At 38.7% G+C, this 17,435-nt stretch overlaps 1 protein-coding gene across 1 annotated transcript in view; it reads right to left on the bottom strand.

Annotated features, from left to right (window-relative positions):
* The window catches only part of SDK1 (sidekick cell adhesion molecule 1), a 394,034-nt gene that overhangs the window by 160,428 nt on the left and 216,171 nt on the right, over nucleotides 1-17,435 (bottom strand). The window lies entirely within an intron of this gene.

Genomic DNA, 17,435 nt, shown 5'->3' with positions numbered 1-17,435 from the left:
TATTTTTATCAAGCACTTGCTGACTTATATATTTAAGATCTTTTCATGTTTTGTTTAATCTTACCACTTCCATACCATTTCAAAAGAGTCTGCCAATACTCATGTTAGTTCTTTAAAAAGATTTTACACACTAGGGAACAAATATAAAATTAACAAAGCAGCATATCACAGCAACTTCAATTCCTTTTTCTTATCAGGAAAGTAAATAACCCAAATCTGCTACTCTTTTGTAAGGCATCATACTGTAAATAATTTAGCTTATGCAACAGTCAGCAGACACTTAAAAAATGGTAAAAAGGCTGCTTGTAAATTTTCTCTGTATACATTTAGTAAGTGAATTAAAATACCCATGTATTCATAGGTACTTTGCTTCAAGCAACTCATTTGGGAAAGAAAAATTAGCTATTTTTTTAGCTTGAATAACAGAGTAATAACATTTTCTAAATATACAGAATCCAATAAACGAATTATAGGGAAAAGTAATGAAAATAAAACTAAACTGATCCAAAAGCAAGGCAGTTCATCAAATGTTTTCTGCAAAGGAGGCGAACCCATGCCCAGTAAGCAGAATGGGAAACCGACAAATGCAAGGTGTGAACCCTGATGTTCTCTTTTAAGGTAATTCTCTAAAGAACAGAAAATGGATAGAAGATGCTTTGCTTTTCTCATACCCAGCACGCCAAAAGCCATTCAACATTGAGTTTCACTTGTTGGATAGACAAATGTTTTGGTAATGGGCCTCAGAAAGTTCACAAGGTTAGCAGATTTCTGAATTACTGAATGAAAACATTTTTACCTTGTAATTGATAGCAAATAGCGTACTATGGGAGATGAAAGCATGCAGCATAATTTCAAAACTTTAAGAATACCACCCACACAGCAGAATACATTCAAGCATCCAAGAACAGTGCTTAAGGAAGTTGTAAGCACCTATTCATTGCTTACCGTAAACATGCTCTGTTGACCTGACACAGCATGTATATGCAACTCGCATGGCATCTCAAAACCCAAGCTTTTAGTAGATTGTACTTCTGCTCAACAATGTTCCTGGAAATATGATGCTATCAGGTCGCAAATCTACTTTCTAAGATTTCCATGGTGGTCTTACAGGTATTCATGGCAGGAATTTTCCAGATAGTAATTACAAAAGTAGAAAACAAGTGGAGATCTGATTAGTAGCTTGTTACTGATGAGAAGAAATAAGCCTCAGCATTACTGTTCACCACTACTTCTGCACAAGATGAAGGTTTACAACAGTGAATGCTAAAAGATGAGGAAACGAGTCACTAATTTGGCAGTCATCTTTTCTTATCTGCATCTGGAAAAGAGGAAAACCACTTCTTCAACTTATCAGCTCCCCTGAAGAGTGGCTCATCCCCACTAAAACCAGCCAAAGGAGAGAAGCCAGCTTTGTTGTGACCTCTTGGAGTTCACCAGAGGTGAATGGCTCTTTGTGCAGTCAGCAGAGGAAATAAAAGTGCACGTTACTCCACCTGCGACCAGGAAAATGTAAGAATTTTTTGACTTTATTACTAACCGTAACAAGAATGTAAACACAGTAAGTTCTTATTTTCATTTCATACCAGCCCTGAAACAAATCTATTAAGAGCAGGCTGTTGATAAAGATTTTAAGTGGGTGAACTAATACTAATGTGATACAGAGGGCTCATCAAAATGGTTAGGGCTTGGATTCTAAGTAATATCCCTGCAAAGGTCAGCTGCAGATATAATGAGCACATATGGAAAACAATACCACTTCCAAGTATTATCTAAACAGTACACAGACAGCATGCATATTCCTATTTCATATTCAAAGACAGTTTAAGTTGCCCTTTGCAGCACAAAGAGACCACTTGCCATATTTCACTCTGTCCCCAATCCTGCCAAATAAAACTCAAAGATGCTGCTGTGGTTCCTTTTGCAGGGTGTAGTTTGTAGCTTTGCTTTTTGGCTGCTCAAAATATCAAAGGAGGAATTTAGTTTTACTTTAGAATAAAAAGCTCAATAGGGTTGTAACGTGGGATCTGTGTGTCCACCCCATCCTTTCAGAACTTCACCTTTTTATAAGAAATCCACAGGTGGGAATATCAGAGTAGTCAGGCTCCTAACCTAGATAAGGAGTAACACTGATTTTGTTTTGATGATGTGATGCAGCAAATCAGACTTCAGTCTGGCTGTGGAAGGTAGAGAGCTATTCAAGCAATCAGATAATGAAAAACTACCCAGACTTTCCAAGTTTCTTATCCTACCTATCAATAAAGCCACTCTATCCCTCGCCTACCTCCTAACGCACTACGCTGACATGATTTTACTTGACTGGTGCTACACTAAAATGCAATGGAGAATGTCATTGTTAGTAAACAGACATTTTCTTTGAAAATCCTTTGTAGAAAACAACTGCATTTTTTTTCTCCTCTTCACTGTTCCTTTTTTACTTCATCAGACTTTTTCTTGTCCCAGTTTTCTAGGTCTCTGCTGTTTCCTTCTGGCTTTTCATCCCCTCTTCCCTCCCTGCCTCCCCTCCCTCAGGCAGCTTCTCTGCGTTCGTCACTGGCCATTTCCCCTCCCTGCCATCCCACGGTCCCCTACAGATGTTTCACATTATTTAAGAACTGCTCAATTTCCCATATATCCTTTATGTCAGTGATTGAGCTTCAGTTTCTCTGATTCACATGTATTAGTAGGAAATATTTATTAAAGACACTGAAGTGGGAGAGCAATACAAATGCATACAAGAACACAGTTAACAATGACATGAATCTGCTAACAGGGGACCATTGTTCCCACCCATATTCTATCTTTTCTGAAATAAAAGATCTTCTTTCCTTTCCGAACCCCTCCTCTCAGCTAAGAAAGCAAAGCAACATTAGGAGAAAACACTGACCCTGGAACTGTAGCCAAGGGACCTCACTATTAGACATAATAAGTCTGCAGGGAACTTGTAGGAAGCTGCAGAGACAAGGCTGAATGGCACTGAAGAACACTTCAGGGATGTGTTCCTAATCTGATTCCGGTCCTTAATAGACGACAGGACAGAAGGACTGCCACAGGCAAGAGTCCTAATCCAAACAGAGAGCTTTTCTCCAAAAAACAGTGCACTCTGCTTTATTTCACATTGTATGTATTTTAGCCACAGCACTCACAGTAGTTCCATCTTCCGTTTCCTTCTAAACCTTCTCATTAGACACTTAGTTATTACTGATATCTACTAGGGCCCAGTAACCAAAGCTCCTTCAGGACCAGCCCCAACCAATCTTTGTGGCTTGACTATTATAACACCAAAGACACTGACTCACAAGTGGAGGGAGCTTATCTTGGAGCTGTTGCGGTGGTTTCCAAGCCCAGCTGCTCATGAAACAGTAGGTGAACTGCTTCCATTTACCACCCAAAATATTAAGGCAGATTGGCACAAGTATTATTTTTCCATGTTACACTTCTTTAAAAACAGGGGGTAGGTGGGGGGGCAAAAAAATAGAAAAATGGAGACCAAAAAAAAAAAAAGATACAGAACAAAGGAGAAGATCTGGGCTTTTTCTGTCCCTCTAAACATAAACTCCTCTCCAGACTGTGGCATTCAAGAATCTGGCAATTCTGCACAAAGCAGAGATATATTGAGGGAAGAGAGAAAAATAAAGAGTGAACACCTCTCGCACGCTCTATTTGTTTTTATCAGCAGTGGCTGTGTATGACTGCACAATGCTGATCTTGGATCACACTGCTCTTCCTCCTTCTCTCCTCCCGTCTGACCAAGAATGAAATCCGTCCCAAGTGGTCTGTAACACTAATTTTTTAATCCTGATGAGCTGTCGAATTTTTAATCTGTTATCTAAATACAATAATTATGTAGACTGCCCTGTCATCTCTGAAAAGACAGTGTTTTTCTCTATATATACATATTGCCATGTAAGGCAGAGGGAATTTTAAATATCATAATTTACAGTTTATAAAGATCACAGACTTAATCAAAGCCACTTGGGTGCTTAATTTTCCCAACAGAGATGAAATCTCACTGAAGCCATATGACTAAAGATACAAAAGGTGCTTTCCCCTTCATAAATGTATAAACATTAGGTTCGTTCCCAGATTTTACATTACGGCATGCAAATTTTATCTATATCTGTGTTTGTGGTGAAGAACACTAAGAGTATTACTTTAATGGATGCTCAAATTCATCTCGGAGACGTACAGTGCAAACCAGCCTTAATAAAAGGTGAGAGAAAGTGTTTCTCTCTTGAAAAAAAGTAATAGTTTGAATTTGAGAAAAATGCCAAGTTTTATTTTCGACACTGAGCAATTAAATTGCTTATAGGTCCCAACCCTCTGAAGACACTTAATACAAACAAGGTGACCATGAGCAGGAGGAGGGAGGATTGCCTAAACAGCCACTCAGATCACTCTCATTTATTTAGTATGGGGTAGAACCTGAAAAGGGATGTTGACTGCTAGTCATTCCTACTCTTAGCGTTAGTTACTCCTGCAATTACTACTCACTGTCTTGTTTTCAGTGAAGAAGGAATCCTATAGGAATCAGTATCCCAAAATAGATTTACTACTTCATATTATGAAATTTGTTCATGGGAGACAAACACTTCACAGAACAGATCACCAGTACACTACCCTCAAGCTAAGGGAGAAATTGAATACTTTAACAGAACTTCAAAACCATTCGTAAGTTATCCTGGGAGAAAAAGATTAGAAAACCTTCACCATAAACTTCCTACAGACTTTCAGACTTGCACAGTATACAGAAATGCCTTCGCAATTACTATGAAGGATACATGCAAAGTTTCACATTACCAAATTATGGATACCTCTATTAGAAAAAAGCAGAATAGGAGATGAGTCCAATACAAATAGCAAAAATATTACATATAAATAGTTCAACATTATGGCATCAAGAATGTGCAATCTCTGCCTATGTAACATGGAATATGTGAAAAGAGGAGAAATGGCAATCACAGCATCTCAAGATTGCTCGAGGGAAAAAAAAACACATTACCTTACAAATACAAACTCTCTAATGGGATACATTTAACTTTTTCCAGGTACAGCCTCCAGATGGTTTGGATTATCAACCCATAATGGATTAATGGCCCTTTCCCTTTCCAGTACAAGATACACAACAGGAATTGGATCCTGATCAATAACAGATTAATTTCCCTTCCCCTTTGCAGTACAAGATGCACAACAGGAATCAGAGCCTGATCAACAGACTAACAAATGCTGGCAAGCACCTGCAGGCACAAGAGAGAAGCATTATGCAAATAATGAAAAAAAAGTGTATTTCTCAATCATAAAACTATCCTAAAACGTCTTGTGTATTCCCTTATTAGAGTGATTATTAACAGGTTATACAATGAAAGAGCATTAAGATAATAAGTTACTCATTTCATTTTTTCACTTTTATTGTAGCAAGGACTGTATTCATTTTTAAGAAAAGGGAAATATGTGACATGCACTATACAGGTCTCTGCTCAGATCTCTAGATGTGAAAAAAAATAACAGACTTTGCTGTGAGGATTCTTGGTCACATTTGTTTAGTTTGACAATTAACATTAAAATACCGGATGGAGTTTTTTTGAGTCAAAAGTATGTATTTATAAAATAATTAGCAATCTAATGGTAGAGAGTTGGTGTATGAAGAATTATGACTTTTCAGTACCAGGGGATATCTTAAGATTCCCCAAACATGTACATATTAACATAATTTCTGATCTTAAACCTTTGAGAAACTAGACTCTAGACTCCAAAAAGCAAGTAAGCAACAACATAAAATCTTCGCTTTGTGGATCAAGTTTATAGTGAAAATGCCTAGTTTTTTGAATCAATCACAGCGAGTGGATTCTTAGATATACGGTCCTCATTTTCATCCAGACATCACAACATATGAATAAAACACCAGACAGGAAAAAGGTTTACAAAACACAATACAAGCAAAACAAGTGAATGATCTAGGTCAGTTACATTCATTGACTCAATATACTCTTGCCACTGTGACTAAGCTTTGCCCACATCAGATCAAACACATGATTCATTTCCACTGCAAGTGAAGTAAACAAACAAACAAAAAAGGCTGAATAAAAATAAAAAACAAAAAAAATACAGCAAGTAGATCACAAATTAAACAGTCAGCGTATGAGGGAGGATATGGCAAAGAGAAGCAATTACAAAAGATTTCATCAACAACTGTTGAGGAAGCCTTGCATAAATTAATCTTGGCTGAACCGCCCACATCGTAAAGCAATGCCTGAAAACCTGCACTCCTTCCCTTTCTATCCATCCCTTCTGGGCCTGTGCGATATGCTGTATATGTTACAACAGTACTTCTGATGCACTTGACTTTGACAAATAAAGTTACCCAAAGAAATTAACCTACAAAACGTGTGATTTACCCAGTCAAGCTTGCAATTCTGCAAGCAGTTCAAAATGCACTTAACTTCAGGTACTTACTGGTCGGTTTGAAGAAAGCGAAAATACTCACATTCCTAATTTAAGTAGAGATATAATATTACAGAAACAGAGCCTTAAAGGAGAAAAGGGAAAAAATATATGAATTATGCAAAACATTGGCAAGAAGGTATTTTGTGTGTACGGAGCTTCCTGCCAACTGTGTTTGGAGCAGAGGACTAGGAAGCACCTCCTGGGTCAGCCTAGTTCCCTGCCTCTCTGGCATCCCGTCATGCAATCCCATTTCTCAAAGTACTGGGGCCTGTGGTAAAAATATTCAGTTTTTTTAACACCGCTTTTCTGGTTGGAAAGTTTCCTAGAGCTTTGTTGTTCAACCTGTTAAAAACACTCCTAATTTCCAGCTTAAATATATTCATGGCCAATGTACCCCATTTGTTCTTCTGCCAAAGCTGTCCTTTAGCTTAAATAGCTGTTTTCTTCCTCTGATGTTTACATCCTAAAGTATTTATAGAAAACAGTCATACTCCTTCACAGTCTTAATTTTACTTAGCTGAACAAGCCAAACTTTTCTTGTCTGACAAGTTTGAAAGGATTCACTGAAATATATAGAAAGAGAAGAATAGGAGCAAGGGTAAAAAAAAAAAAAAAAAAGCTAGCATCACACTAGAGATGTTTCTAAATGTTTAAACAAATAACAGCCACATTTGTAACAGCTTTTTTTCCCCTCTGTAAGGACTTTCACACAGACTGCAAGAGCTGTTAGCTTTAGCCCTAGGGAAAGATTAATGGAGAACACAGCTCTATCCACAAGATGACTTATAGCCTTTTGTGTGTATAGATACTACAGCAAAGAGGAGCTTTATATACTTTATTAGATAAAACAGAGCCTAAAATACAGGTTGAGAAGCTTTTAAAACCTTGTAGAGATTTTTTAGGGTCTACTCCTGGGCATAATGAGAGACAGGGGCCCAAACACAGTTGATTTACAAACAAAATGTGTTTCTGTAAACCACCAAGACTGTCCCAAGGAAAGGCACCACAGCCGGGATGGTTCATGGCGACGTCTCTCCAGCTTGTATCTCACCAGTTTGCTCCGTAGACTGGGACAGGGATGGGAGATATGGCTTTTTTCCTGATGTTTCCCTTTTTCTACAGGCCATTAAGTGCAGGTGACCCAGCGAGTGCTATTTGGGGTGAGCCCTCCACAAAACAGAGTTGTTCCTCCTCTTTTCTGCTACCTGAGGTCTACAAACTCACTTTGTATTTTAGGACTACTTCAGAAATAAATTTCTAGTGTTGTCCCATGTAGTTTTAAGGAAATTAAGCCACTGCTTAGTTACACAGCTCCCTGTGACGATTCAGCAGCTAAATTCAAAAGCGGACCAGATTTCGGCTCCACCACTCTGAAAATCCCTTCTCACAACTCCTTGTGCAAAAAGAGCAATTTGGAAGTTCAGTCTCTGTCACTGACCTGACCTTCCCCCATGCACAGTGAGGGGTTTCTTTCTGCCTAGAAGCTTATCATCCAGCACATCATTAGAGCCTTTAACATGAAAAAATATATAGCCTCAAGCTATTCTAGCTAAAGAACACTCAGGTGGCTTTTCAATTCACCAGATAGCTTTAATATCAGCTATATAAGTGGATAGAGTGTGTAATCTTATTCAACAGCAGTTAAAAGGAGGGGGGAAAAAAAAAAATCCACGGTTTAACAGTGGAATCCATTAGCCTCAGAGTCATCTTCAAAGCCATACAAGAGGCAACAGGACCAGCAGCTCGCTGCAGCCAGCCGGTGGGGCGAGCGGCACCTCTGCAGCCAGGATCCACAACCTTGGGGTTTTTAGTGGTGTAACCCGAAACATGCTTATGTTTAAAAAGATTTTAAAATGACTCGTCAGTGGAAATTATTTTTAAGAGGCTATATATTTTTACGATGCACTTTAGTGCATCGTAAGAGAAGCATGCTTTTAAATATAAACAGGCATGCATTCAGGAGGGGGAAACAGGTTTGAGGGATCTGACCGCGCTTGCACGGATTTCTGCAGCAGACAGCAAGAGTCACTTTCTCCTGAGGACAAAACCGAACTTTTAACATCTTACAGCCTTGGTGCTTCACGTATCTGGATATTTACCGCTTGCTTGCTTAATAAAGGTAAATTAAGTTGATAAACCACACACATCAGTAATTGGATGTTAAATACACTAGAACTGTCAGTTAATCATAATGTCCAGAAATGCAAAATTCAGTGGTGAGACAAGAGTTGAGAGAAGAAATGAAGGAAAGCTGAGCTGGGGACATGGCTGTGTTACACAAATCAGAGAAGCGCTGCTATTTCAGATGCTGCAATTCTCACCAGCAGATTCTGGTTTACTGTCAAGCAGCAGGAAAGAAAGAGAAATGGGAGACAATAAAATGCTGCCCTCTATTTTCAAATGTATCTTCATATGTGGCTTCATTCTTTTTTTTTTTTTTATAAATGCATTTCTTAACTTCTTACTTTGGCACAAATAAAATCACACAATTGACAATCTATTTGCTTCTTTTCCTACTCGTAGCAAGTTTAACACTCTTCTACTTAGAAATGAAAGGGTGGTAACAAAAAAAAAAAGAGAAAAGGGAAAAAAGACATTCTCATCTATCCTTCACTGAACTTAAATAAAGAAAAGCATCTCCAGTGACTTTGGGGGAAAATTGTTTCATAAATGTCTTCAAGAATTTATTTTACAGCAACAATAATTGAAGCACTACTTTCACGGGGAAGATTTAAGATTAAATAAGTTCTGTAGAGCACAAAACAAATACGTACAACTGATCATATGTGAGTTTCTAAGATCTATTTCTTTGTATCATCTAAATGCATCTGATGTTGGAGTGCAGTACATTGGAAGCAGACACTTGTGCATATATACTGGTCACCTGACAAATAGTCCTGATAAAGCTAAAATTAATACTAAATTTCAGTTAGGCTCCAAGTTTAAAACAAGCTGGAGTTTTCTAGCATCAACTTAAGATTCAGGAGAATGCTATTAGAGACCTGGCACACCCATGAAAATAATAAACATTGGATTTTAGAGATTTCCTTAAGCCTGAGTATCTACTGTACCTGGTTGCTTGTTTAAAAATCTGTCATCTTCCCAAAAGACTAAAGAATTTAAACCTGCCTTCACTAAGAATAAACAAAATACAAATCTGAAAGTGTTCCACAGCTGATTTGTCCTTCACAATGAAAGGAAGGGCTTCTGTGACACAGCCATTTGGTGCCAGTAAATGTGTACAGGCCACCAAATCAGCCATCGTTATCTGAACAGTGTCTACATGAGACACTCAGTTAAGGCCACGCAAGTACATTTTTGCAGTTACTGAATAAGCAGGGTGTTGATCAAAGCCTTCTCCAGAAAATCCACTCTAAGAACAGGGATTAAAATTCACTACATTAAAACATCATTTGAACTTTAAAAGGAAAAAAAAAAAAAAAAAAATCAACCAAATTTAAAAACCTGTCCTCAGTTCCTAGATGCTACAGGCATGGAACAATTTATGAAGGCTTAAAGAAGAACCCTTCTAGAGATATTTAGAACATTGAACTAAATAGGCAGTTTTGTTCTTTGTTGCTGAACTACTATTCAAACCAAGATGCACTCACTGAGCAGCATTTTAAGCTCAAGGTCAACTCTTGCTACATTCTTTATACATTTCTCATATATATATATATATGAGAAACATGTTTTGGGAGCCGGATTGCTACCTTACTCCCAAAGGTCTGTTATTTCCAAGTCTTTACATAAAGGGAGCAGATCTGAAAAACAAGAGGATACCCCACAGCCTTCTTCCAACAGCTAACTCAACCAAACATACGGAATGACTTGTCAAAATAATATTTTGAGAAATAGGTTATCAGGGGCCTCAGGTCCACTCCATATGGTCTAAAGTTCTCTATCCCCCTGACCATATCATGTTATTTTTCCCCCTTTCTTCTATAAAGGGATACAATCCTTAACAAAAGTAGAGTTGTTCAGGTCACAGATATTCAGAAGCAAATAGAATTTCATTTATATATATTTAGAGTACTGTAAAATAAAAAAGCGGGGCAAAATCACTCACACAGCAGAGCTCAGAATCCAAAGAAATATTTTTCTATCAAGAGAAAGAATTTTTCTTCCTCTGTATAGCACAGATGTTCTTCTAAATAAACTGAGGCTTTCCCTTTGCAGCCTTTGTGATTATCAATCTTCGGTTATTTTATAATATAAGGTTGCCTCAGACCTCAGCAGGGAGAAAAATACACATTGCTGTATTTCCTCTGTAGCAAGAACAAAACAACTGTGAAAGTAAAGAATGTTCCAAAAGAGCAAACAATAACCCAGCTAAAGAAAGTCTCCGAACTTATTCATTCAAAAATAATTCCACAGATGGATAAGCATTTAATTTTCCGAAGTAAGAATAAACCAGCATCTCTCTTCTCTGGAAGATGGAATAGGTTTTTGTATCTGCCTATTTATACAGAGTACATAAATGCAGGCTCAGAGAATGCTGCAAGTACCGTAACAAGAAATCTAAGTGGAAGTTATTACTCAAGGCTCTTTGTTAGTATTTCTGCAGTACGGGTAGTGTCAGCATTGTTAAAAATAAATTGTTAGTCGTACCTTACTTGGCTGGTACAAATGCTGTTTGCATTAATGTACTTATGATTTCCTATCTGCTGCTCCCAGATAAGAGAAGAGTTTAAGAGTATGATGTTTTTTTGATCTTGCATTGACTTCTTCCCCCCTCAGAAAAGGGCTGGGTCGCTGTTTTCAGCTGTACGGATGGTAAACAGCCCCTCCTGCGCAAGGACTCATTGCTTTGACAGTGAAAAACAGAAGCTGATTTCCACAGGGTGCTCTTGTCTCCCAGCTCATCCAAAACTTTGCATTTTGTGCTGCTGCTTAGTTGAAATTTCTATCATCATAATATGACATTAGGATGTCACAACAGAATTACAGTTAATAAGGAATATTAGGAGCAATAAAGGAAAGATAAAATGAGAAAATGGTACATTAGGAAATGCACCATTTTGTCTAAGACATGACTTTATATAATCTTGAGATACAAGTGACATCTATTTCATTTTGAAAAGAAATAAATCCACCCCTAGGTTTAGAAACATGCTGTCACTTTCCAAAACGTCCTTGGGTTATCAGTTTGAAATTAATTGGCAATGTGCGATTAGGCAGAACACAGCAACATTGCTTAGATTTAAACAACCCATTTCATTCACATTTGCCCCGAAAATAACGCTTAATGATACGATTCTGCTGTCCGGATGGAAACAGGCTGTGTTAGTGCAGAACTGTCAAGCGTCAGAGCAACCAAAATGGTAAGAAAACATCGCAGGGTCCACTTGACAACAGAACACTGTCGCTTGCTTTTTCTTGTACACATGCAATCTCCTAAAACTACTTACATACGCAGAATGAAGAAGGATGAATCACTTCACTTATACACACATATCAAATGCATTTAGATATGGATTAAGATCACACTAAGCAGCTAAAACAAAACTGGAAGTCAGGATGGGAAGAGCTGGCTGTAGCGAGCGCCTGGACCCTGAATTCTGCCGGGGATGCCCATTAGCCCGCGCCGCTGAGCTAGTTTTGCCTTGTTCTGCTTTGTGACTTCAGTCCAGCTTTTTGATCGTTCTGCAAACTCCGTGCATCCATACCTATCTTCGCTGAAAGAAAACACTAAATGAATAAATCACACATAATATCAAAAGTTAGTGTTGACCTCTATACAAGCTACTGAAAACACCCTACGGAGTGTCACGTAACTGATCTATCTCCTCTCCCCTCCTTTCTTTCAAGAGTAATTATAAAGAAGAGATTAAGGTGTGCCTGACCATTTGGCTATTCAAGAGCCAAAGAGTTTTACAGCATAGACCAAATTTAAAACAATAAAATGTGTTACCTACTGAACCACAAAACCTCTGGGAAAACTCAGAAATACAGGCAGCTTTTCGAAATAAACCATAATCTCTGCCTCCTACTGCCTCCAAAGCCTGTAACCACCCCCCCGCAAAAAAAAAAAAACCCACAGCAAAAGAAAAAAAAACAAACAAAAAAACCCCGATCTGGTGATATATAAAAAGTACAACTGAAGCGGTTTTGACATTTCTCTATCACTCTTAAAAACAGTAATAATCTTGAGCTATTGAAGTTGCTGAAAGAAAATAAAAATCAATGCATTTTCACTTCGCACTTTTGAAAAAAGGTATTTCAGCAAAATGCTTTAATGCAGCTTTGTAACAGAGCCCACCATAACTTACAAATAAAGCTCTTCATACTCAAGCATTTACTGCACCCCAGAACTCAATGCTCAGAAGGGAATACAGGCAAGACTGTACCTCCCAGTGTAAACTGGGCAGAGCAGTTACTGGTGCTGGTACCATGTCCAGGCTACATAACCTATCGTGTTCTGGGGCCCTATAAACAGCTGCCCCATGCTCCCATGTGTTATATACGTAAGGCAGGGACTTCAGACATATCTACTGAGGATTTTGTACATTTAATAAAGCAAATTATTTTGCACAACATGGAAACTGCCTTGGGTTTATGCTTTCATTGCTTACCGCTGAGCCTCAATCCAGCAAGCAATGGTGCACAAATTGAGGGTGGGGTTTTGCTGTTGATGTGGGAGGGTGGGTGGGGTTTGGGGCTTTTTTTCCTGTGTTTTTTTTTTTTTTTTTTAAATAACATGAATGGAAAAAATTACAAACTTCAATGTGTACCCAAAGGTCTGAAACGTGGGCTTTTAAGTGTTTCTCTGCATTTCCCATTTTTTGGCTGGTCACAAATTTTAAGTCTGTAACCACAGGCAGGATAAAAATGACCAGATATCTGACAATCTTCTACAAATCATTTTAAACTACTCAAAGCTGTCTTTGAGCATGGTCAGTAGTGGAACCTTCCCTTAATATAGGCAGGATGGACATGAAATTGTATATTTTACAGTAAATCAGAAGTATCGCTCACAATAATTAATAGCAATAACCAATGTAAAAGACAATGTGAAAAAATAGCATCTTGCAAACAAATCCATGTTTCTTATCTCATAGAGGAGAACTAGAGTCACCAAAAATGCTTTAAAACAAACATTTTTAAATACCAGATTTTTTTCTGCTGTTTCCAATTCCTCTCTACGCATACAAATGGAAAACCCAGCTAAGAGGGAAAGTGGAACATTTAAAAAAGCTGATTTAATTCTACACAAAACCTTTACTCTTACCATTAAAAACTACAATTTATTACCATTGGAAAGCGTAAGAAGTAGAAAGTGCTCTTGAAAAATAATAACTGCTTCTACCAGCACACCAGAGACCTCTACAGAAGATGTACGAACCATTATCTCCATTTTATGTGTGGTGAAAATGAGGCAAGGACAAACATTACTGAAACAAGGCTACAGCAGGTAAAAGTCTGACCTGTTCACTACGACCTTTTAACACTTTAGGCTATACTCAAATACAGGATGGAAAACTTTTTTTTTTTTCTTTCCAGTCTCCACCTGGAAGAAGATGCTATTCAATATCCATGGGGATCCTGCAAGCTCTGAAGCTGTCTCTCCTTCTCACACTCCCTTTGCAGGTCAATTCTCAGTTGAAAGATTTGTTAATGTGATATGGCAATCTAAATTAAATTCTACTGCAAATTTTCAGACAGCACTTGACAGTAATTCACAGCATCTCTAGTCACCAGCAGACAGGATAGGGGAAGAAAGTGTATTCTCTGAGGTTTTATCATAGGCAATGCCAGTATGAGAATAAAATAGGCAATTTGCATTTCTCAGAGTTATTGTTTCAAGCTGCCTGTGGACTCTGGCACATGTCATCACACCAATTTAACTGAGCTTTAGCTATTAAAAGCATTACAAATGAATGGCTAAACCCTAGGATCATAGCATACGTTAAGGCCATTCAAACAGCAGGTAACCTTCTAGTCTTAAAAATCCACTTTCCTGCTCCTCAATCTCTACAGTAATTTTCTGCCATATCTTTCTTTTGTACTTTTTCAAAGAGATCAATTGTGTATATTGAATCTATTAAAAAATAAAAAAGCCAAAAAGAAAAACAGTCTGGAACATTGCAGAACATGGATTCAGTCGGGGTGTAATGCTGCTGTTAGCGAGCACCTGGACTCACTGCCTGCCCTGCCCCGAGACGGAGCCAGCAAAGGAGCGCAGGGCAGGAAGCACTGCTGTTCTCAAGCCTCTGAACCGAGTCCTTCCAAGATGCAAACCAGCAGCAACTCTTTGCCTTCCCAGTTTTCCCATGAACAAATACATGGTCAGCGTCAAACGATCAAAATCAACTCTGGCTGCTCTTTACTTCCATGAAGCAGTTGGAGGAGTATCATCCCCAGCCAGACCATGGGCCAGTGCTGCCAAAGGGCCAGTGTTGGGGCCCAGAGTGCACGAGCAGGCTCTGCAGCCTCTTCCTCCCTCCTGGCTGTCAATGCCTATGGTCAAGGCCAGTTCTGGTATGGTGCAGCTGTATAACCTTGGATCAGGCTGCTGGGAAAACAGCTAACTTGTGAGAGCCACGTGAGAAAGAGCTGTGAGAAACCTCATCCAGGGCCTGCACCCATTGCTGGAGGAGCTGCATTTAAACTCAGGACCTTGGTCCTTGCCTGAGCTATGTTGTAGGTAGGCTTGCACCCAGCCTTGTACCTTGCTGACTTGACCTCCTGGCTTTAGGTTGGCCCTGTCCTGGCACCACAGATTTGTCTGGTGATGACTGGACGACTGGGCATAGCTCTTCTGCAAGCAGTGTAGGGTAGGACCGTGTCCCTTGCTGCTGCCTCGCTGTCACCTGTAGCTCCTGACTCTCCTCTTGCGGACCAGCTTGCCCTGGCTGCTCCCTGACAGCCAGCACTCAAACAGCAGGCTCTGGATTTGAGACTTACACATGGTAGCAAGGCCAGTTAATGTATTTCTTAAAATCTGAGACTCCATTAACTTATTGCTTAGACATAGCCCTATCTGTAACCACTTGGATTAGAAGGTCAACAAAATTAAGTACAGATGATGAAAGGAAATACAGCAGCATCAAAACAAACACAAAAATAAGGACCAGCTACCTGACCTCCAAAAAAGCCTAAGTCTGACCCTTGATAGCCAATGGCAAGTGAAATCTCTTGCCTCAAAGAGCATTCTTCTGAAAACTAAAAAAGAAAATGTTCAGACTCAAAATTGTTAATTTTAAATTTATTTTCCAGTCTACGTCCGTCATTGTGATGAATAACATACTACAAACCAAAAGGGTTAAAGGAGATGCTGGGTAAACTGCTGCTGCTTTGCTTATCTTTTGTGTGTATCGCTGTCAACAGCTTGACGAACACACGGTATATAACAGACTAGGTGAACAGGGCTACTGGCATATCTCTGGTGAACTACATGTATTAGTGACACAAGATGCTTCAAAGATAACTTATATTAGGGAAGCCTCCTGGGTAGGAATTCAGGTTTTTTTATTTGCACATAAAAAAAGGTTTCTGAAGACATAACTTAGGAGGAGTTTGTTTCTCCCTAACCACTTGATTACCACAACCAAAAGTTGGAACCTGGACAAGAGTACTTAGAGAGCTTAAACGACAGATGTCATCTCATTTCTGAGAGGATGTTAAGGGATATTCAAGAAGGGATATGACTTTCTCTTTAGAAAGAATGAAAAATAAATTGAATTTTCTCTCTGCAACCTTTATGAATCACAGTTTCCCATTTGTCTGTGGTGACAGATTCCTGTATTTCCCAGAGGAAAATACAATTTTCCTTGAGGAAGGGGAAGCAAAAGCGAAGGTGAAACAAAATGTTTCGATTCTTTCAGTTCTTTCAAGGACTACTTTTTAAGGAAGCAACTTGATGAATTCATCCATATGGCTGCCCTTTCCCAGGGGTCTCGTACCTACAGATGTATTGGCAGGGTGGGATTAAGTGCCCTAGGCCACCAGAAAGAAAAGGGACACTTTAAATACATTACTAGTTAGTACATTACTCTTTGGCATATCTTTGATGACTTGATTCTGCAATCCACCAAAAAACTACTCCTTCTAATGGAGAAATATTAACATGAATTTGATCTAGATGCTCTCAAGCCCTCTCCAGATGTTCTTCTGGCCATTAAGTTATTCCTGTGCTCACTGACAGAGTTCACACTGAGCTGTCTCACTGACCACATACATGTACACATCTGTGTACATTTGGACAGCTTTAGGGTGGATTTTCTTATTTGACCAAGGACTAAGAAAACCAGAGAGTAAGCAATACCCTGAATGCCAGGGATGCACAGAATGAGCTGCCTAGTTTCATAAAAACCTTCATAAAAACCCTTCATGAATATTGGGGGGGGGGGAAGTATTTTTAAGAGACATGTTATTAACCTACTAACTTTTATAATGAAGGCTGGAATTCTCAATCCTTCTCGTAACATTACACAAAAGGCATCCAAAGATGAAAGGACACGTTCAACAAAGCACAAATATACATTACCATTATTTGATGATCAGCTTCAGGTTAAACCTGTCTGCCTTGAGACTGGAGATTAATAGTGATAGCTTCTTTTAATGACTGTAGAAATGCCACAGTGCCTGCCAATAACAACTTGAGCAATGAACAGGTTGCTATAGAATGTATTGTTTATGCACCACTGACTGCAATCTCTATACAAAAAATTTAATAGACCCTTTTTTCCCTCTCAGGAAGCTTATGTGGTTGGGGATTCAGAACTGCATTATTTCTTATGACCAGACTTATTTATCATGTCAATCATAGTAATGATGTGTCAAAATTATCACAATTCTGAAGCTTTCCCTTTATCATCATTTTGAGAGTGTTCCTTTTCTCAGCAGTGTAAGTACATATGACAGAAGAGACATCAGAGGCATAGATTTCATGCATGGCTCTAACAAAATCACAGGGCTAAATAGCTACTTCTAGAGCCAAAGCACCATGGAATAACTTCTTCCATTTTTCTAATTCAGTTCTTGTAATAGCA

Source organism: Nyctibius grandis, chromosome Z (assembly GCF_013368605.1).
Source record: "Nyctibius grandis isolate bNycGra1 chromosome Z, bNycGra1.pri, whole genome shotgun sequence".
Taxonomy (NCBI): Eukaryota; Metazoa; Chordata; class Aves; order Nyctibiiformes; family Nyctibiidae; genus Nyctibius; species Nyctibius grandis.
The sequence above is the reverse complement of the archived record's forward strand: the minus strand, read 5'-3'. Positions and strand labels throughout refer to the sequence as shown.